The 24,054-nt window shown below is 46.3% G+C and overlaps 1 pseudogene; it reads left to right on the top strand.

Annotated features, from left to right (window-relative positions):
• Positions 1 to 24,054, top strand: part of LOC124004176 — a 101,518-nt pseudogene that overhangs the window by 76,218 nt on the left and 1,246 nt on the right.

Genomic DNA, 24,054 nt, shown 5'->3' with positions numbered 1-24,054 from the left:
GGGAAACCAGCCTAGAGGGCTTTTACAGTATGCCATGGTCCACAGGGAAACCAGCCTAGAGGGCTTTTACAGTATGCCATGGTCCACAGGGAAACCAGCCTAGAGGGCTTTTACAGTATGCCTTGGTCCACAGGGAAACCAGCCTAGAGGGCTTTTACAGTATGCCATGGTCCACAGGGAAACCAGCCTAGAGGGCTTTTACAGTATGCCATGGTCCACAGGGAAACAGCGCCACATCTTTGGAGTGATTTCATTAAAAACCAAACACAAACATGCTGCATGGACAGAAAAGAGAGAACCCATCTGCCTGCCAGCTTTCCTGGATGGAACTGAGCTGAAGTTTGGCAGCAGTTTGGAGCTAAATTGGTATAATGTGTAGAGGATGTACTCTGTCCCAAAACACCATCTTAAAAGATGCCTCCAATACGAGTGAATGGGTTCATCTATGGACAGAACTAGAGATGAGGAATACTGGTGGTGTAGGATATACAGAACAGTAAGGATTGAAATGGTTGCATGCTTCTCTAACCAACGGCACAGTGTACAATATGGCTTGGCTAAGTGTTTCTGACTATACAGTATTTAAATCTGTTCTGTTGGGGTTACAAGCAGCAAGGCCGAAAATAAATATTCATAAAATCTCCCCCTCCATTGTGTAGGTATTGTAACCCTCAGGGGAGGGCTTCTGTTCCCTCTCAGAATCCACTGTGATACATTTTGTTCTGGATGTGGTTACAGGTTGTTAGTGTCTATCAGGCTGCTTTCATGTCAGATAGATATCGTTGGGGTGCCGTGTAATGACGGCAATGGAGCTCAGCTGTGCCAGTCCAGATCCCACATAGCGTGCCACCAGCCACCAGGGCTCTGGAAGGGGAGTGAAAGAGAGGCGGACCAAAATGCAGCGTAGTGGTTATTCATGTTTTTAATAAAGACGACTATACATGAACAAACTATACAAAACAAGAAAAGTGAAAACCTAAACAGCCCTATGTGGTGCAAACACAGAGAAAGGAACAATCACCCACAAAACCCAACACAAAACAGTCTACCTAAATATGGTTCCCAATCAGAGACAATGAATAACACCTGCCTCTGATTGAGAACCATATCAGGCCAAACATAGAAATAGACAAACCAGACACACAACATAGCATGCCCACCCAGCTCACGTCCTGACCAACACTAAAACAAGGAAAACACATACGAACGATGGACAGAACGTGTCAGAAACCCCCCCCGCCCCAAGGTGCGGACTCCGAACGCACAACCTAAACATATAGGGGAGGGTCTGGGTGGGCATCTGTCCGCAGTGGCGGCTCTGGCGCTGGATGTGGACCCCACTCCATAATTGTCTTAGTCCACCTCCTTAGTGTCCCTTGAGTGGCGACCCTCGACCGCTAACCTTGGCCTAGGAAACCTAACAACGGGCCCCACTGGACGGAGGTAGCTCAGGACCGAGGGGAAGCTCGGGACCGGGGGGAAGCTCGGGACCGGGGGGAAGCTCGGGACCGAGGGGAAGCTCGGGACCGAGGGGAAGCTCGGGAGTGAGAGGAAGCTCAGGCAGGTTGATGGATCTACCAGATCCTGGCTGGCTGGTGGTTCCGGCAGATCCTGGCTGACTGGCAGATCCTGGCTGACTGGCGGATCCTGGCTGACTAGCGGATCTGGCAGATCCTGGCTGACTGGCACTTCTGGCGGATCCTGGCTGACTGGTGGATCCTGGCAGACTGGCGGATCCTGGCTGAATGGCGGATCTAACTGATCCTGGCCGACTGGCAGATCCTGGCCGATCCTGGCCAACTGGCGGATCCTGGCCGACTGGCGGATCCTGGCCGACTGGCGGATCCTGGCCGACTGGCGGATCCTGGCCGACTGGCGGATCCTGGATGACTGGCAGATCCTGGATGACTGGCGGATCCTGGCCGACTGGCGGATCCTGGCAGATCCTGGCTGACTGGCACTTATGGCGGATCCTGGCTGACTGGTGGATCCTGGCAGACTGGCGGATCCTGGCTGAATGGCGGATCTAACTGATCCTGGCTGACTGGCAGATCCTGGCTGACTGGCAGATCCTGGCCGACTGGAGGATCCTGGCCGACTGGCAGATCCTGGCCGACTGGCAGATCCTGGCCGACTGGCAGGATCCTGGCGGATCCTGGCAGACTGGCGGATCCTGGCAGACTGGCGGATCCTGGCAGACTGGCAGTTCTGGCGGATCCTGGCTGACTGGTAGTTCTGGCAGATCCTGGCCGACTGGCAGTTCTGGCGGATCCTGGCTGACTGGCGGATCTGGCGGCGCTGGGCAGACTGGCGGCAGTGGCGGCCCTGGGCAGACTGGCGGCACTGGGCAGACTGGCGGCACTGGCGGCGTTGGGCAGACTGGCGGCGCTGGGCAGACTGGTAGCTCAGACGGCGTTGGGCAGACGGGTAGCTCAGACGCTACCCGGGTAGGCAGCGCTGGACTGAGGAGCACTGGTGCCTCTGGAATGAGGGCCTGGCGCCTGGCACTGGCACAGGCAGGAGACTCTGGCTGCGCTGGACTGCAGCTGTGTAGGCCTGATGCGTGGTGCTGGCACTGGCATGCCGTGCATACTATGCCAAACCAACAGCTTTCTTTCTACTCTGTCCAATACATCCTCCACACTCTCAGACTCAGCACTCTGCTTCGCCGACAGCTCCAATTCCATCCATGGCTCCTTACGGTAAACAGGGGGAGTTGGCTCAGGTCTGACTCCTGACTCTGCCACACTCTCCCTGTGCCCCCCCCTCCAATACATTTTTGGGGGTGCCTCTCGGGCTTCCAGCCGCTCTGCCGTGCTAGCTCCTCATAATGCCGCCTCTCTGCTTTCGCTGCCTCCAGCTCGGCTTTGGGGCGGCAATATTCCCCCGGCTCTGCCCAGGGTCCTTTTCCGTCAAGGATCTCCTCCCAAGTCCATTTATCCAAATAGTGCAGCCTCTCCCACTGCTGCTGCTGCCTCTGTTGCTTCTCCTGCTGCTGCCTTTGCTGCTGCTGCTGTTGCTCCTGCTGCACCTGTCACTTCTCCTGCTGTTGCTGCTGCCTCTGTTTACCACGCCGCTTGGTCCTTGGTTGGTGGGTGATTCTGTAAGGGTTTTCTTCTGGTGAAAGAGAGGCGGACCAAAATGCAGCGTGGTGGTTATTCATGTTTTTAATAAAGACGACTATACATGAACAAACTATACAAAACAAGAAAAGTGAAAACCTAAACAGTCCTATCTGGTGCAAACACAGAGACAGGAACAATCACCCACAAAACCCAACACAAAACAGGCTACCTAAACATGGTTCCCAATCAGAGACAATGACTAACACCTGCCTCTGATTGAGAACCATATCAGGCCAAACATAGAAATAGACAAACCAGACACACAACATAGAATGCCCACCCAGCTCACGTCCTGACCAACACTAAAATAAGGAAAACACATACGAACGATGGACAGAACGTGACAGGGAGGGGGTTATCTGGGCTCTCTCCTTCTGGTACTGTGCCTCTGGAACTCATTTCCCCCTCCATGGCTCCAAGTGCATGAAAAGAGAATGATTGATCATGTTAGGCACAGTTAAGTCACCACTGAAAAAAGGGGATGTGCCAGCATGACAGTGTAATGACATTAGCACACAATGACTACATTATTGTTCCAATTGAGGAGTTTATTATTGTTATGAGGGTTTTTATGTGTGATGAATGTTTATTATTGCTGAATATTACAAAGGATTTGGGATTTGCCTTCAATAACTCGAGTAGTGCATAACACATGACTTTACAATTGCATATTGTTCACAATGCAAAGCACAACACAATGACATAATTAAGTGATAATGCCCTCGAAGACAGTGTTTGGAGGATATATTGGTACGGGTGTTTTTAGGCCCATGACAATGTCGAAGCCTGGCAAACTGTGCTGATATATCCTCCAAACACCAGCTTCGAAGGCATTATCACTTTTATACAACGGGTTACCAACACATTCAAATAATGATTTATATATTTTCTATTTTCATAGAAAAAAATATTTTGATGAATTCATTCATATTATTTTTATTTCGATAATTTATTCATCCTTCCACAAGATATAGTCCTGACAAAAATCTAGGGTTGCTACCCATGCTGGCTGGTTGTTCGTTCTCTATCGAGTTGCGACTCAGTCATTAAGTCTTTTTTTTCTATGTATATGGATGGTACCCAGTCCTTCATTCTAAATGTTCTATTGCCATACTGGCTGGCAACGTTCTTGTCCATTTCTTGTTAGCTAGCCAACTACGGCTAACTTATAGTCACGTCAAACAGTGCAGCCAGAATAACAACAAATTAGCTGGTTTCTGGTGACATTTATTTGGATACATCAATAGAATACACCTGGCATAGAAAATGTCCTCTGTTGTTCAGAGGAGCTAGCCAACATCACAGCTAACACAACACCTCAAACTGAAGCTGGGAAGACTGCAAACTAGCGGCACTTCGTTTCATTTGACATTTCTTTGTGTATATCCATAACAATTATGTTGACTCATGATTTCAACTGGCTGAGAAAAACTGCCTACCTGTCTGTTTCATCCCGACACCTTCATTTCTTTGGGACAGCTGGAAATCAAATTTCAATTCTGAAACCATTTTTTTTTTTTTTTTGCCTTTATTTAACTAGGCAAGTCAGTTAAGAACAAATTCTTATTTACAATGACGGCCTACACCAGTCAAACCTGAATGATGCTGGGCCAATTGTGCACCTCCCTATGGGACTCCCAATCACAGCCAGTTGTGATACAGCCTGGATTCGAACAAGGGTGTCTGTAGTGACGCATCAAGCACTGAGAAGCAGTGCTTTAGACTGCAGCGCCACTTAGGAGCCAACAAATTTGCAAATGTCAGAGAGACAGACTGCAAGGTTTATACAAATCTTCGCTATTTAAAACCAATTGCAAGTCTAAAAGAAATGGAAGATAATGTCTAGAATCTAGACTCTAGATGCTTTTTATAGTGGAGATAAAGTTTATAAATGGTCTGGCTGGGCTGATGAGACAGTGGATTGAGCTGTCAGATGGAACAGAGTAGATAGGCATTTCAACGTCATAACTAGCCAGTGGTAACTTGTGGAATAGACAGCAGCTGGAATTATTATTATTATATTTATATTTTTTAACCTTTATTTAACTAGGCAAGTCAGTTAATTAAGAACAAATTCTTATTTTACAATGACGGCCTACCGGGGAACAGTGGGTTAACTGCCTTGTTCAGGGGCAGAATGACAGATTTTTACCTTGTCAGCTCAGGGATTCGATCCAGCAACCCCAGTGCAGTTTTAACCAATCAGCATCCAGGATTAGACCCATTGTATAACAAGAACTAAACAATGGGAAGAGGATGATATTATAGAAACTTGTCTACTAAGTCTTCCCTATCTTTCCTCTTGTTTAAAAAACACATTTTTTCACAGAGGTTAAGCTGAATTCTTCAAATAGTTTCTTCTTGAAGATAAATTCTCTGTGAGTGGACTTACTGAACTCCTCTGAGTGGCACATAACTCACTCTGCCGTAGTTATTTAAACTGGCCCCAACCATCAGTCATTTAATGGTGTGTTACTTATTGTACAGACAGTCAGATTAGCCGGAAACTGTTCACATCATAGTGATTCACAAGCCTAATATAAGGACTGTATGAAACTTCCGACATACTGAATGTTACCAGTCAAAACAGAATGGTTCACCTCTGATCTCACTGGGGGTCAGTTATGGCTGGCCTACGATTATTTGTTAACCCCTTGCATGAGCTATAAACTGGAAATGAGTTTTTAACATTTTGAAATGACATTGCAGAAAGGACAAGTAGTATTTTATTCCCGTGTTAAGTCTCCCTGATAAAGAACATCTGTCTTAATTTGTTTATAATCTCAGCATTTGGTTTGGTGGAATGTCTATGTTTTGTGTACTTCGATTTGGGTTTTCAAATGCTCCTGTGACATGTCCCTGAGATCGATAGACAGAGTACAGGAATTTTAATTTGGATTTAACTGTTCAGTAGTTGTTACCACATGGAGGATTTGTTTGTTTGGGCACTGGTGCTCTGGCAGAGTACTTGTACCCTCATCCATCTTACTCCTTCCTCTTGGAGGGTGGCAGGTAACCTTGCGGTTAAGTGCATTGGGCCAGTAACCGAAAGGTTCCTGGTTTGAAACCCTGAGCTGACTAGGGGAAAGAATCTGTCGATGTGCCCTTGAGCAAGGCACTTAACTAGGGCTGGGACGATACCAGTATTGCAAAAATGTTTCCATGTCAAAATTAAAACACGAACACAGGCTGTTTTCCTGAAGAAGTTAAATCCGTTTTGTGTTTTATTTCCTTGCCATGATACTAACGAGTATCAAGATACTGGTATCGTACCGGCCCTACACTTAACCCCAAATGCTCTTGTAAGTCGCTCTGGATAAGAGAGTCTATAAAATGGCAAATGAAAAATGTAGGAGCGTATCTTTCTCCTAAAGCTGAGTCTAAATTCCTGTCTCAGCACATGGAAGCATTCTGGAGCTGATTCTTCAGTGGTACCTTTCTGATAATGAGACAACCTTTAGGACAATTGCTATAAATTCCCTTCCTCGCTCTGTGTGTGTGTGTGTGGTGCGTGACCCTGCAGATATTGATGAGTGCCAGGTCTATAACGGGGGCTGCCAGCACAGATGCGTGAACACCAGGGGCTCCTATCACTGTGAATGCAACCCAGGCTCTCGACTCCATGTGGATGGACGCACCTGCATCGGTGAGTAACAACAGCACCCAGTGGACAATTAACCTGATAACCTTATGTTATACAACATCATCATGATATACAAACCACAAACATATTGTGTCATTCTAGTCAGTGGAAGCTTTTGGAAAACCCAGAGCCAGGTGGGAGTTAGTATAGGCCTGAGGAACTGCAGTATAGAAAGGTCTCAGTTTAGTTGAAAAGCCAATACTTCTCTACATTTCATTCTGTCAGTGTGGTATTTAAAGTCTTAGGCAATATCATAGAGGCCGCTGGCCTAACTCTGTGTAAGATCCACTTACTCTCCAGCTCTCCCGCCTGTGTGTTTACGTTGTACCTGTAACTTGTCTCTATCATCGCCGAGATGCACGACTCAGTGTACAGCCCTAAGGCTTTTAAAAACAGCTGTTAGCACATGAGTATAAACTCAATCTCAATGCACACAGCAAGGAATGTACACAGGGCGCCTTCTCTGACATTGAGAATGGAAATGTATGCTGCTTTTCTTGGCTTTGGCAGAATGGATATGATATGAGTATAGGAATGAAACAGGATAGATAGGGGAACCCTAGTGTCACTGAGTTATGTGATGGCTGCAGTGTGGAGCACAGGGGATGATGACTGATTGCACTAATAATCACAATGCACATGTGGACTGTCTCAGGGGTGATGCTTATCTGTGAGTCTGCATAACTTTCTCCTGACAGAGGTCTGGGAGCTGTGCTCTACCACTGGATGGGATGGATACTGTACATCCCTCTCTTGCGCGAGAGAGAGAGAGAGAGAGAGAGAGAGATGCATACCAATAGCCACATACACAGGAGAGGAAAGGAACCCCAGATGTCTTCCCATATCAATTCAACATATCAGGCATTTTGTTACATCCAGTTCATGGCTTTCCAGGAGAGGTCCACCTAATCAAGCAGATGGATGCATAATGTGTCCAGCCAGTGTAGTTGATGGAGGGATCTAAGAGTTTCAGATGGTGGATAGGCTCTGGTCTGTCCCTCGCTTTATCAAAACACCATTAAACAACACCTGCTGTTAAAACCTCTACTTAATGTTCTCCCAGAGAACCAGGTCAAGCAGAGACATGCTATGGCTGCATGGGAGAGACAAAGAGACGTAGAAAGCAGAGATCAGTCAGTGAGCTGGCTCTGGCTTCAACTCATCATCTCAGAGTTTCCTTCACCACTGAGGACCTTCCTTCCGCTGTCTGTGTGATTATTGGCCCTTCAGGCCTGTTGATGGCTCTTTACTGGGTCAAAGTAGAACAAACCACTGAGGTGTTTAGCACAGTGTTTGTGTTGGTAGCACTTCTGAGCTTGCAGCCTTTCAGAAAGAGCAAAGGATGCAGAGTAAAAGGTAGAAGGGTCACTGTGACAATGGAATGGTTCTCCTCCAGACAATATAACACAAATGTATTGTATCTGTCTGTCTGTGTCCAGCTGTCCAATCATGTGGCATCAGTAATGGAGGATGTGAGCATTTCTGTGTACAGCAGTCCCCTACTGCCTTCCGCTGCCGCTGTAGAGCCAACTACGTGCTTGCTGACGATGGAAAGCACTGCAAATGTGAGTGCACCCATCCTCTGGTCTTTCTACACTACTATGCACCCAACAGCACTCACATACTAACTCACAGATGACTAATCTATCCGAGCACTTGCCAATTACTGAAATGCCCTCCATGTGAAAATAACATTTCAACCAATTAAATACAAATGAGAAATAAGCTCCCACGTCACATTTAATGGCGTTTCCTTTCACTCTCCCAGTGTATCGTTGGATCTCAGGTCTGACATGGGAAACTGCAGAGGAAGTATGTTTAGTAGAAAGACTGCATAGCGGGCAAGTTGACAGAGTGTGATGTCACATTTTATTGTAAACATATGGTTTTCTCTTATTCAACACAAATATAGGCTACATTACTGATCGTGAATGCATACTGTCTTTGGCTAAAGTAACCACAAGTGCAGAGAGAGAGAGCAGCTTTCTGTGCATGTTGAGTGACAGGCAGCTAAGAGAGAAAGCAGCCTGATACAGACATGAAACTAACTGTGGATAACCATGCTTGCAGGAGCTTTAAGCTGTAACTATACAGTTGCAACATGTCTAAGTAATGGATAGATGGAGAGGGGAGAGTGTAGGCATGATAAAAGAATGACAGCATCTAGGGAGTTGAGGGAAGGGTATTTGTGAATCTAAGGTGTCCTTTTGAAAGGTGTGTCATAACACTATAAATTCATAGCTGCCAATAGTTCATGTCCAACAAAATATCGGAGGAAGGGTAAGTTGGAATTGATGAGGCGTTAAATTAGTGTGAATACGACCCTGATTTGAAGTGTTCATTCATCTTTCCTGTTTTCTCAACATTATGATGTTATTTATCATAATACTCTGACATCCCAAGGCCCTCATCTCTCTCTCTCTCTCTCTCTCTCTCCTCTCTCTCTCTCTCTCTCTCTCCTCTCTCTCTCTCTCTCTCTCTCTCTCTCTCTCTCTCTCTCTCTCTCTCTCTCTCTCTCAGCGCTGAGGTAGACTAGTTTTCTCTGAGGGAAGGAAGATTATAATTTTAGAATAATTACTGTCTTTTAGATGCTTTTACATTGTAATGGTTGGCCAGGACCAGCTTCCTCTAATTTCTGCAGTGCTGAAGCTTCTCACTCCAGCTGCTGTAGTGTACAGGACAGGCAGACACAAGTTAAACGCACTTAAATGTGCAGAAAAATACTCAGCCCAGTGTAGAGTTGGGACCTTTGTCTTGAGTAGTTGTGTCAGTGTGTATTCAAAGTAAACTGCATTTTAGATAAATGTCCTCCCCCTTCCCACTGATTTTTTAAATTGAACCTTTATGTCATTAGGCAAGTCAGTTAAGAACAAATTCTTATTTACAATGACAGCCTACTTCGGCCCAGCCCGGACGACACTGGGCCAATTGTGCGCCGCCTTTCAATTATATTTGTGAGAAATGTTAAATATTTTTCAAGATAAAGTGCTGTCAACATTAAACATTGTGCGTCTCCTATGTTAAAGTGGGGAATCCATGTCATGATAAGAATGGCGGCTGCCAGCAAGACTGTCTTGTTGATGGTGACAAGACAAACTGTGACTGTAGAAATGGGTACAAGCTGGCAGAGGACAGGAAGACCTGTGAGGGTAAGATGTCCACCTGTTGACTACTGCACTACTGTTCATACAGTGTCAATCATGTCTCTGTATTTAAGTTCTAGAATAGTTCCGTATATATTCTTTGTTTATCTGTTTCAGATATTGATGAGTGTGAGTCTGAACAGACGGGATGTGCTCATGGCTGCCACAACATCCCGGGCTCCTTCGCCTGTGTGTGTGACACTGCCTACGAGCTGGGAGCAGACGGACGCCAGTGCTACCGTGAGTTTGGCTCCTATAATCATCATCATCTCTTTTGCCTGTTTGAAATGATCTGTAATGTACAAAATGTTTCAATCAGAAGTAATGGGAGAGTCATCTTGTGTTTCTGTGACAGGGATTGAGATGGAGATCGTCAACAGCTGTGAGAGCAACAACGGAGGCTGCTCCCATCACTGCCAGCACTCCACTGGTGGCCCTGTCTGCAGCTGTAACCAGGGTTACCGACTGGAGGATGACCTCAAGACCTGTGTCGGTCAGTCTAGAGACTAACCTTTACCATTCAGAGATTAACCTTCCCCATTCAGCTCATCTAAGATCAGTCTAGAGACTAACCTTTACCATTCAGAGATTAACCTTCACCATTCAGCTCAGCTAAGATCAGTCTAGAGACTAACCTTTACCATTCAGAGATTAACCTTCACCATTCAGCTCAGCTAAGATCAGTCTAGAGACTAACCTTTACCATTCAGAGATTAACCTTCACCATTCAGCTCAGCTAAGATCAGTCTAGAGACTAACCTTTACCATTCAGAGATTAACCTTCACCATTCAGCTCAGCTAAGATCAGTCTAGAGACTAACCTTTACCATTCAGAGATTAACCTTCACCATTCAGCTCAGCTAAGATCAGTCTAGAGACTAACCTTTACCATTCAGAGATTAACCTTCACCATTCAGCTCAGCTAAAATCAGTCTAGAGACTAACCTTTACCATTCAGAGATTAACCTTCACCATTCAGCTCAGCTAAGATCAGTCTAGAGACTAACCTTTATCATTCAGAGCTGAACCTTTACCGCTCAGATCAGTCCTTTGCCATTCAGTCTAGAAACGATCCTTTATCATTCAGTCTAGAACGAACCTTTATCATTCAGTCTAGAGACTAACCTTTATCAGTCAGTCTAGGGACTGACCTTTAACATTCGGTCTAGAGACCGACCTTTACCATTCAATCTAGAGACTAACCTTTACCATTCAATCTAGAGACTAACCTTTACCATTCAATCTAGAGACTAACCTTTATCATTCAGTCTAGAGACTAACCTTTATCATTGAGTCTAGAGACGAACCTTTATCATTCAGTCTAGAGACTAACCTTTACAGTTCAGTCTTAACCTTTACAGTTCAGTCTATAGACTAACCGTTACCATTCAATCTAGAGACTAACCTTTACCATTCAATCTAGAGACTAACCTTTACCATTCAATCTAGAGACTAACCTTTACCATTTGGTCTAGAGACTAACCTTTACCATTCAATCTAGAGACTAACCTTTACCATTCAATCTAGAGACTAACCTTTACCATTCGGTCTAGAGACTAACCTTTACCATTCAATCTAGAGACTAACATTTACCATTCAATCTAGAGACTAACTTTACCATTCAGCCTAGAGACTAACCTTTACAATTCAATCTAGAGACTAACCTTTACCTTTTGGTCTAGAGACTAACCTTTACCATTCAATCTAGAGACCATTCAGCTCAGATTGGTGTTGGTCAGTCTAGAGATGAATCTTTACCCTTTAACTCAGGTCAGTTTAACATGTGCCTGGTTTGTAACATATCACAACATCATGATCATCCGAGTAATGCTTTTCATTGTGTGTGTTTTGTTTGGCAGACCTGGACGAGTGTGGAGAGGGAAGTTCATGCTGCGAGCAGGACTGTACCAACTACCCTGGGGGCTATGAGTGTTACTGCACAGCGGGCTACCGCCTCAACTCAGATGGATGTAGCTGTGATGGTATGTTCACCCTCTATAACCTTAGAATAGTGATCTAGTGGGGCACTCATTATACAATATAACTGTTGAACCTGGAATGCTTCCAGTTGAACTTACAATATGTGCATGACGCTGTAACATTTTAGTCATGTTTCAAATCAAATCAAAGTTTGTCACGTGCACCAAATACAACAGGTTACAGGTTACAGTGAAATGCTTGTTTGTTGAAAATGAAGTGTATTCTTTGATTTTCTGTTCATTGTTTATTACATAACAACATTTATTCAACTCTAAATTTGCCATTTATATCAATTAACATGACTGAGGAGCAGTGTTTTTGTAAAGTGACTGGACTCTGGACTCTGTGTGTGTGTATTGTGTAGATGTGGATGAGTGTCTGGCGGCCAACGGTGGCTGTGATCACACATGTCAGAACACCGCCGGCTCCTTCCAGTGTTTCTGCCGCCAGGGCTTCCGTCTGGGCGAGGACCGACGCTCCTGTGAACGTGAGTTACACCAATCAAATGAAATGTTGTTGCCTAGGGCCACAGCACCATCACACTCCATGTGGACATCCTGGTAACCTGTTACTCTCTCTCTCTCTCTCTCTACTCTCTTACTCTCTTACTCTGCAGTGCTGGGGAACACAGTTGAGACCCTGTCTAGTGGGGGCCAGGATATTGTGGGGACCCTGGCTCAGCCCCAGCTCGCCCTGCTGCAGGACTACAACCAGCCGCTAGAGCGCTATGATGACTATGAAGATGATGATGCTGGAGAGCTGCTGGCTGAGAGCACGCTAGCAGAGAAATTTGGTGAGCCACTGAACTCGAACACAGACACTTTGGGCCTGTATCTTATTGCCTCTGTGTCTGAGCAACAGGAGGTAGACTGCCAGACCTCCTTATTTGCTTACTAGTTACTGGGCAATTGAATACCCCACAGCAGGTGGCAAATTGGTGAGCCTCATATTCTGAGGCTGTTTTTTGTATACCTCTGTAGTAATGGGGAAGCTTATAGACTGTGGCAGGGGGCTGTGGCAGAGAGCCATAGGATGTGTTTTGTGTTGTTCCTTGATTTATTAATTTGAAAACAGTAATCAGTATTGTATTATTTAAGGTAATCTCACCAGGGGTTGCTAGGAAGAATTTAGTTGAAGATTTGCAAATCCCTAACCACAAGCAGAATGTTTCTAGAACGTTATAGTCGGGAATCTCTTCTGTCCTGTGTGCAGTGTGTCTGAACAACACGTTTGGCCATGACTGCAGCCTGACCTGTGAGGACTGCTCTAACGGAGGGCTGTGTGGCCCAGGGAGAGATGGATGTCACTGTCCCGATGGATGGACAGGCCTCATCTGCAACCAGAGTCAGTATATACACACAGTGTACACAGACACTGCACTCTCAACACAGTACATCAGTAATCTGATCAATCTTATGTCTGTGTTTCTCTGTGGAATAACACGTCTCTCTCTGTATAATGGATAAATATATAACGTTTTATTCTACTCGGAACAGCTTGTTCCGAGGGATCCTTCGGCAAGAACTGCTCATTCCCCTGTAAGTGTAAGAACGGAGCCACCTGTGACCCTGTCAATGGGAACTGTCGCTGCCCACCTGGGGTCAGTGGAGACATGTGCCAGGATGGTGAGTCACTACTGGCTAACAGATACTGTACATACAAAAAACATTCTCAGTTATTCACACGCTATTGAAACGTTCAGTTGCCTGATAACAATATATTTTTGTCTGTAGGCTGTCCTAAGGGCTTCTATGGGAAACAGTGCAATAAGAAGTGCAACTGTGCCAATAACGGATGCTGCCACCGCACCTACGGAGCCTGTCTGTGTGACCCTGGACTCTACGGGAGGTTCTGCCATCTACGTGAGTCACTCACACTGCTGACCCCTCACCTCTAATCTCTACCTACACTGAGTGTACAAAACATTCACAACACCTTCCTAATATTGAGTTGCACACCTCCTTTTTCCCTCTGAACAGCATCAATTCATCTGAGCATGAACTCTGCGAAGTGTTGAAAGCGTTCCACAGGGATGCTGGCCCATGTTGACTCCAATGCAAGTGTTGAGCGTGAAAAACCCGGCAGTGTTGAAGTTCTTGACACAAGCCGATGCGCCTGGCAACTACTGCCATACCCCGTTCATAGGCACTTAAATCTTTTGTCTTGCCCATTCACCCTCTGAATGGCACACATACACAATCCATGTCTCAATTGTCTCAAGGCTTAAAAATCCTTCTTTAACCTGTCTCCTCCCCTTCATCTACATCCTGCTAGTCATCTATGAACATTTGAACATCTTGGCCATGTTCTGTTATAATATTCACCTGGCACAGGCAGAAGAGGACTGGCCACCAGTCATAGTTCTTCTCTCGGTTTCTTCCTAGGTTCCGGCCCTTCTAGTGAGTTTTTCCTAGCCACCATGCTTCTACATCTGCATTGCTTGCTGTTTGGGGTTTTAGGCTGGGTTTCTCTACAGCCCTTTGTGACATCAGCTGATAAATACATTTGATTGATTGCTTGAAGTGGATTTAACAGGTGACATCAATAAGGGATCATAGCTTTCACCTGGATTAACTTGGTCAGTAAATGTCATGGAAAGAGCATGTTTTGTATACTCAGTGTATATCGATAACATTCAGGTCTTATTCAATATTTTTCATGTTATCTCCTTCCCTATCCAGTGTGTCCCAAGTGGGCCTTTGGACCGGGCTGTTCAGAGGAGTGTGAGTGTGTCCAGCAGAACACTCTGGAGTGTCACCGTCGCCACGGCACCTGCGTCTGCAAGCCCGGTTGGCAAGGCAACGCGTGCAGGGAAGGTTAGTGGCAGGAAAAAGTTATGATCATCTTCTTACATCACACACTGTTCTGTAGCTGTGGATGCAGCCCTTTACATCACACACTGTTCTGTAGCTGTGGATGCAGCCCTTGACATCACACACTGTTCTGTAGCTGTGGATGCTTTACATCACACACTGTTCTGTAGCTGTGGATGCAGCCCTTTACATCACACACTGTTCTGTGGATGCAGCCCTGTCACACACTGTTCTGTAGCTGTGGATGCAGCCCTTTACATCACACACTGTTCTGTAGCTGTGGATGCAGCCCTTTACATCACACACTGTTCTGTAGCTGTGGATGCAGCCCTTGACATCACACACTGTTCTGTAGCTGTGGATGCAGCCCTTTACATCACACACTGTTCTGTAGCTGTGGATGCAGCCCTTTACATCACACACTGTTCTGTAGCTGTGGATGCAGCCCTTTACATCACACACTGTTCTGTAGCTGTGGATGCAGCCCTTTACATCACACACTGTTCTGTAGCTGTGGATGCAGCCCTTTACATCACACACTGTTCTGTAGCTGTGGATGCAGCCCTTTACATCACACACTGTTCTGTAGCTGTGGATGCAGCCCTTTACATCACACACTGTTCTGTAGCTGTGGATGCAGCCCTTTACATCACACACTGTTCTGTAGCTGTGGATGCAGCCCTTTACATCACACACTGTTCTGTAGCTGTGGATGCAGCCCTTTACATCACACACTGTTCTGTAGCTGTGGATGCAGCCTTTTACATCACACACTGTTCTGTAGCTGTGGATGCAGCCCTTGTTCTGTACAAGCACACACACACTGTTCTGTAGCTGTGGATGCAGCCCTTTACATCACACACTGTTCTGTAGCTGTGGATGCAGCCCATCACACACTGTTCTGTAGCTGTGGATGCACACACACTGTTCTGTAGCTGTGGATGCAGCCCTTTACATCACACACTGTTCTGTAGCGGTGGATGCAGCCCTTTACATCACACACTGTTCTGTAGCTGTGGATGCAGCCCTTTACATCACACACTGTGCTGTAGCTGTGGATGCAGCCCTTTTGTAGGGATTTATGTGTCTAACTTTCCTCTCCTCCGCCCCCTCCTCAGAGTGTGACCCAGGCACGTTTGGTCCAGGCTGTGAGAACAAATGTGAGTGCCCGCTCAGAGTGTCTTGTGATCATGTGACCGGGCAGTGCCAACGCCTGTGCCCGGTTGGTCGCCGTGGAGACAACTGTGATCAAGGTAGGTTGTCCTGTTGGTCATATGGGAGGGGCATAATTCTCTGACGTCAAGGGGTCACTATGTAGGAATATCGTATGCAGCCTCTCTTAGTAAGACTACCATTGTCTCTCCGTCCTCTCCTTTAGACTGTCCAGAGGGGAGGTTTGGGCGAAGTTGCACTCAGGCCTGTGACTGCTCAGGGGCTCCATGTGACAGAGTGAGTGGCCAGTGCCAGTGTCCTGCAGGAACATCAGGAAAACACTGTGAGAATGGTAAGAGAACAATCGGATCATTAAGTTGAGTTTATTTTATCATGTCACCCGACAACTAAGTCAAAACATTGTGATATATTGATGATGACGCTAACTCATACTCTTTATTTGTGCTATAGTGTGTGTGAAGGGCTTCTGGGGTGCGGGATGCCGTGAGGCCTGTCCAGCCTGTGAGAATGGAGGAGTGTGTGACAAACACAACGGGACGTGTTCCTGCCCTCCTGGGTACATGGGCAGGCTCTGTCAGAACTGTGAGTATGAGTGAGTCAATGGAAGAACTGTGAGTATGAGTGAGTCCATGGAAGAACTGTGAGTATGAGTGAGTCAATGGAAGAACTGTGAGTATGAGTGAGTCAATGGAAGAACTGTGATCAAAGATTATTGTGGTAGTTGTGGTTTAATTTTTAGAAAGAGACGTTAAAAGATTGATGAGCTTGTTGTGGGTCATTAAAACATCAACCACGCCACATTCCCCTCCGTCTGAGGCACAGACAGGTCATAAACACTGTTTTCATCAGCCGTGTTTTCACAGAGAAGGAAAATGTTATTCTTGTGTAACCAGCGGTTTTCTTGTTAAATGCCGTCAGATGCTCGCATGTCATTTCGACCAGTGTCATGGGAACTTACCGTACGGTATTCCAATATGTGTATTCACAGTATGTAGAGTATGCGTGACTCTTTGGCTCACAGTGCTATCATACAGTATGTTTGTGTGCTGTAGCATGTCCGACGGGACGGTTTGGTGTTGGATGCCAGCTGCGCTGCCTGTGTGAAAACAGCGGGCGCTGCCACCCTGTCACGGGCCGTTGCACCTGTGCCCCTGGCTGGGCTGGACACAACTGCAGGAAAGGTAGAGTGGGTGTGGCATTGAACACAGTCTCGAAGGAATACAAAATAAATAAATATAGCTTATGCTCACTGAATGTAAACTGTTAAATTAAAATGTCTCCTGTTTGTTTGTTTCCATGGCAGCCTGTGATGCCAGGCACTGGGGGGTGGACTGTGCTGAGAAATGTGACTGTAAGGATGGTGATGGGAGCTGTGATGCGGCGACGGGCCAGTGTAACTGTGAGGCCGGCTACACCGGGACACAATGCTATGACAGTATGTGTGTCAGAGTCCTCAACCAAAATATCTGATATCAGGTGTTTGTGGGTTGTTTCCTTTCAGTCTAGTCTTAGTACTAGCAGACTATCTCAGAACACACACCTATCACTCCCTACTGTACTTGTGTTAATCTGTGTCTCAGAGTGTCCAGCGGGCTATTTTGGGCTAGGCTGTCTGCATCACTGTCAGTGTGACAACAAGGGGACATGTGACCATGTGAGCGGAGCCTGCACCTGTCTGGTGGGCTGGACTGGAACCTTCTGTGAGAAACGTAAGAGAACCTCCCAAGATCTCTCTAAACCTTATCCAGAACCCAAACTATAAATAGTATCCATAGACTGAACTGTATCTGTAATTATGTTCAATTAGCCTATAGGAATCATTGAGTTATTAACATTGTGGATTGATATGCTTTATTGTTTGCTGAGAAGTAAAGGCTCTCTGTGTGTGTGTGTGTGTGTGTGTGTGTGTGTGTGTGTGTGTGTGTGTGTGTGTGTGTGTGTGTGTGTGTGTGTGTGTGTGTGTGTGTGTGTGTGTGTGTGTGTGTGTGTGTGTGTGTTTTAGCCTGTCCCCAGGGCTTCTATGGGTTGGACTGCCAGGAGAAGTGTGTGTGTGTGAACGGAGGTCACTGCAGCCATGTCACTGGGGTGTGTGTGTGTCCTGCAGGGTGGATTGGTCCTACCTGCAACCTGAGTTAGTATTGGACTTCCCACACTTCAGACAGCCTACAATATAAAACATGTCATATCAGATATGTGTTTAACATTGATATGATTTGTTCTTTAGAAGTAAACAGTTTCTTATCTTTTTCTTGCAGCATGCCAGGCTGGTTTCTACGGGGAGAGCTGCAGCCAAACCTGCGGTTGCCATAACAATGGTAGCTGCCACCCGGCGAGCGGGCAGTGTGTGTGTACACCAGGCTGGACAGGGCCAAGCTGCTTACAGGGTGAGTGTGGACAGGGAGAATAGGATCAGATCACTACTCCTATCTTACTATCCACAATACATTGCATGTATCCACAATACATTGCATGTGTCCTGTATATATTTGTAAATATTTGTAGGGCTATAAAGTAATGAACATGGGTCTACCATTTTCCCCCCTAGAATGCCCAGTAGGCTTCTATGGAACAGACTGCTGCCAGCGTTGCCTGTGCCAGAATGGAGCCACGTGTGACCGAATCAGTGGGCAGTGTATGTGTGCCAGCGGGTGGATGGGCGCAGCCTGTGAGCTAGGTGAGTGGTACTGAAACAGCCATGGAGTCACCATGACCCTAAGTCACCATACTCATGCCTTACTACCATATAATATCATGTTCTTTGACTGTTGACCTAAAGCATTTATCCAGTCAAGATAATTGTTCCCCATTCAGTACCAGTCAGTTACTAGAAATGCAGGCTATGGAAAAGCATCAAGGCTCTGTCTGGAGTCGTCTGGACAGACATGCCTAAGAATAGCATTACCTGAAATGGTAGAAACCATTTAGAACATTGGCCTTGTGGTTTGTTTTACTGTATTCTGGAAACAAATGAGTCTCCATCCTAATTTGTCCTGGTTTAGCTCATTTGTTTTTGCCTGGTGCTGTTCCCTGGCAGTGTGTGTGACACAGAGCTGCTCCTCAGACCGCAGACAGTCTGCTAGACCTCACAGTCTCCTGTCTGCCCTGTAAACATCTCACTCTAGACCCAACGCAGAGGCTCTATTTCACCACCCTACTCTACTCTACATCACACACTATCCTCCCATAGCACCCATATAAACCTTTCCATGGGTCGTCCATGCCAAACTCAGCCCCAGGCCCCTTATTCCACTCCAGGCACAGGAAACCTCTAATGCGGCTGCTGTGTTATCTAGCAACTCCACTCTGTGGCTAGTTATCACTTCCTTGAGCCAACTTTCTGCTAGGTCAAACCACCGGGTTTGGAGAAGGTATTGCTGTCCTCAGCAGAAATACTATAGGTTTCCCTGTTAGCCTGTGGTTGGTTTCACTGCTCTGATGTGATGTCAGGATGGTGTGTTGACGTTACAGAGTGTGGAGCGGAGCAGTTTGGGGCCGACTGCCAGCAGCAGTGTCAGTGTGCGAACGGGGGACAGTGTGACAAACAGACGGGCAAGTGCACCTGTAGTCCTGGCTGGGTCGGAAAGCGCTGTGAAAAAGGTGAGAGAGAGAGACAGAGAAGCGGACATTTACTGTCTTTGTGATCATCAATGTTGGGTGCAGTGAACACAGCAGTGAACACAGCACCCTCTTGTGAGTGAATGTTCTCTCATCCAGTCTCTGAGTTCCTCCTCTCTCGTTTTCCTCCCCCTCAGCCTGTGGGTCAGGCCTGTTTGGAGCTAGCTGTGAAGAGAGCTGTCAGTGTGAAAATAAAGCCCCCTGTCACCACGTCACCGGGCACTGCCTGTGTCCACCGGGTTGGAGGGGACCCCTTTGTGACAAAGGTAGCCTAGTTTTAATGACAACAACTTTTTATATTGTCATAGCCTGTTGCACACTGGTTATCACTGAAAGGAGTTTCAGCCATACATGTTCAGGGTTTTTACTGCCACTCCTTTTCACCTCCAGCCTGTCTTCCTGGTACCCATGGCAAGGGCTGTGTGCAACGCTGCACCTGTCCCCAGGGTACTTCCTGTCACCATGTCTCTGGGGAGTGTGGCTGTCCCCCTGGATTCACTGGCAATGGCTGTGAACAAAGTGAGGACTGTACTACCCTCTCAGCTCTTCTCCTCTCTGTCAATCTGGACTTTCAGCTGTAATGTCTCCTTTTTCATGTTGCTTACCTCTGTCTGTCTGTCTGTCTGTCTGTCTGTCTGTCTGTCTACCCCACCAGCCTGTCTATCAGGGACATATGGGCTAAACTGTAACCAGGTGTGCCAGTGTTCTGAGACCAACCAGCTCTGCCACCCAGTGACTGGGTTTTGTTACTGCGCCCCAGGCTTCCATGGTCCAAAATGTAACCAGGGTATGTATATTATACACTACCACCCTCTGCTGGTCAACTCAGAGGCCTTGTTGTTAGAGTATCCACCCTGAGATTGGAAGGTTGGGAGTTTGATCCCTGGTCAAGTCATACCAAACACTGAAAAAAGGGACCTGATGTGTCTCTAGGCATTAAGGTACATTTTTTTCAACTAGGCAAGTCAGTTAAGAACAAATTCTCATTTACAATGATGGCCTACCCCGAAGACTCTGGGCCAATTGTGCGCCACCCTATGGGACTCCCAATCATGGACGGTTGTGATACAGACTGGAATCGAACCAGGGTCTGTAGTGACACCTCTAGCACTGAGATGCAGTGTCTTAGACTGCTGCACCACCTGGGAGCCCCCAGAAACTACAGCCCCCTCTTGTAGCATGAACTGTCATGTTGTCCACCCAATCAAAGAGAATTAAGGTGCACACACGTTGAGAGACAAATTTGAGGTGCCAGACAGTGACATTCAATACCGCCCTGCATAATCCTGCCTGCATTTAGCTGATATAGGGTGTAATCATTAGTCCAACAGTTGCAAACAATAGGTTCTATTGGACAAATTGGGGCAGCAGGGTAGCCTAGTGGTTAGAGCGTTGGATTAGTAACCGGAAGTTTGCAAGTTCAAACCCTCCGAGCTGACAAGGTACACATCTGTCGTTCTGCCCCTGAACAGGCAGTTAACCCACTCTTCCTAGGCCGTCATTGAAAATAAGAATTTGTTCTTAACTGACTTGCCTTGTTAAATAAAGGTAAAAAATCAAGTATGTTTATGCCCGTGTTTGCTTCCTTTTAAGAAACAGAATCGTCGGAATGAATACTCCCCTGATCACACGTAAAAGAGTTCACTCTCTAAACAGCCACGTTGTATTCCTGCTCTTCCCTTCGCTTGTGGACTTCAACACACAACACATCAGCTGTATGTGACCAGGAGAAAAAACCTTTCCATGCCAAACCTCTACAAACAGCCTACATCGTTGTCACCATATTAGCTAAAGTAACATCATAGTCAGCATAATTAATAGAACTAACACGTTAGTAAGCCTGCTACAATCATGCGGTAACGTTAGAGTGTAGAGTCAGTAAGCAGTTACACTGGCGGGCCCCGGTGGCAATACATTTGTGATACCAAAAGTATACCTTGACTTGGAAGAGTTCCAGTGTTGTGTTGGAAAGCCATAGCCGGCTGGCTAACATAGCATCCCTCTCTTTGAGCAGGGTCTTTTATGTAGGCTAAACTAGCTAGATGCATTTGCTAGCTAAGTAAGTGAAACTGAAATGGAAAAAAAAATGACAATCTCTATTTCTCTCTTGCTTCACCTTCATTTTGGAAGAAATTAATTTGTTCAATTCTGTTCAACTATTGTCTTTCTCTCTTTGATTCAACTACTCAACACATTTTATACATTGCAGTGCTAGCGAGCTGTAGTTTATGATTCATTTTGATTGGGTGGACAACATGACATGTCATGCTGCAAGAGCTCTGATAGGTTGGAAGACGTCCTCCGGAAGTTATCATAATTACCGTGTAAGTCTTTGGAAGGGGGTGAGAAACAAGAGCCTACTAGGTTTTGTATTGAAGACAATGTACCCAGAGGAGGACAGAAGCTAGCTGTCCTCTGGCTACACCATGGTGCTACCCTACAGAGTGCTGCTGAGGCTACTGTAGACCTTGCTACTGAATATTGTGTTTTAATCAGTTATTTGGTGACATGATTATATTTAGTATAATTTTATCTAAAAGGGATAACTTAAATGTTCTACAATTGACATTTTTATGAAATTCACTGAGGAGGATGGTCCTCCCCTTCCTCCTCTGAGGAGCCTCCAATCGTGTACTTGTACAGCAAGCTACCTCACACTACAGAAACGGGAGATAGGCTCCTTTGAGTAGTTCCGGCTCACACACGCCAAGGCTCGTGCACTTACTTACTTTACCCTCTGTTGGTAATGACACCTTCATAACCTTCCATAGGGGATGTCATTGGTCTAGGGAATATTTTAGTATTTTTTTTCTCTCTTTTAGTGTGTTGGTCAAATGCTTTGTTTTGGCTCCTAGGGTGTGTGGAAGGTCGGTATGGTCCCAACTGCGAACGAGAGTGTCAGTGTCAAAATGGGGGGAAGTGCAGCTCCACCACTGGCACCTGTGAATGTACAGCAGGGTTCATCGGAGCACACTGCAACATCAGTGAGTTCATACTCAGCTTTTTAAATCACTTTATGTATATGCAGTAATAGCATAGTATCTGCATTAACACTATGGTCCCTAATGCCCTGTACTCTTTTTACAGCATGCCTAGCGGGACGTTATGGGCATGATTGTGCCCGCGTGGTGCTGTGTGGAGAGGGGGCACAGAATGATCCTGTCACTGGTATATGTCACTGCAGTTCTGGACAAAGAGGAGAGGACTGTGGACAAGGTACGGTTCCTACTGAATCGAGTTGAACAGATCACAGTGCGGAATTATTTTTACAACACCAATATGATTGTTTGCGTCTCTGTCTGTCTATAAGGTAAAGAGATTTTTGTAATATGTGTGTGTTTGTAATGTGTAGTTTCTGTGTATTGGCAGGCTGTGCTCCTGGATGGTTTGGAGGGGACTGTGCTCAGCACTGTAACTGCAGTAACGGAGGACTGTGTGACTCTGTCTCTGGAAGCTGTATCTGTGGTCTGGGCTGGACCGGGCCTCACTGTGATACAGGTGAGCGATACTGTACAATAAGTACACCTATGCAAAATCATACGAAATGGCTAACTCATCCAGGAGATGAGATGGGTTTAACTGCTGTCTCACCGTGTCTGTCTGCTTGTGTGATAGAATGTCCTCCAGGGACTTTTGGAGCTAACTGCCAGCTGAAGTGTGACTGCCGGAACAACGGAACCTGTGACAGATTGACAGGAAGCTGCCTGTGTATCCCAGGATACTACGGACGTCAGTGTGAAAATGGTGAGTGACACACACGTCAGCACTCAGTCAGAACAGTGAAAGCCACTGGCATTGCATCCTCTATCAAAAGTGTCCTGTGCCTGTCCTCAGCATGCCCCCCTGGTCTCCATGGCCCTCTGTGCCAGCTCCAGTGTGACTGTCTGAATGGGGCTTCCTGCCACCCCTCCACAGGCCTCTGTGTGTGTCCCCCTGGGTACCACAGCTCCCGCTGCCACAGAGGTGAGACATCTGCCACATAACTGACCTCATACTATGTACGATCAACCACCAATTGCAGGATCTATAGAAGAAAGACTAAATATGTTGTTGCTCTCCATCATGTCAACTTTCAGAGTGTCACCAGGGCAGGTTTGGTGTGAACTGTGCCAAATCATGTGACTGTGTGGAGGGCACACCCTGTGACCCTGTGAGTGGCAGGTGTCTGTGCACCTCAGGGAAGACTGGACCCAGATGTGACATTGGTAAGAGCCAGTAATACTGTATGTTTAATTGGAAGCATTCAGTAAATTCGGTGTGATGGTAGTGCAGCAAGTGCCAACCCAATATTCCCCATCTGAGCCTATTTCCAATTATATTCTTGTGTCTGTCTTACCTGCATGTGTGTTTATTGTCAGACTGCAAAGCAAACCGCTATGGGCCAGACTGCACAGAGAGGTGTGAGTGTGACAACGGGGCTTATTGTGACCATCGGAACGGCCGCTGCACCTGTCTCAATAGCTGGATCGGACTCACCTGTCAGGAAGGTAATAGTGACTCCCCAACACACACACCACACTTACAACACAGTACAAGACTGGGTATAATGAAGGTGGACTGGA

Source organism: Oncorhynchus gorbuscha, linkage group LG18 (assembly GCF_021184085.1).
Source record: "Oncorhynchus gorbuscha isolate QuinsamMale2020 ecotype Even-year linkage group LG18, OgorEven_v1.0, whole genome shotgun sequence".
NCBI classification, from domain to species: Eukaryota; Metazoa; Chordata; class Actinopteri; order Salmoniformes; family Salmonidae; genus Oncorhynchus; species Oncorhynchus gorbuscha.
Note: the sequence above shows the minus strand (reverse complement) of the source record. Positions and strands in the feature narration are given on the sequence as shown.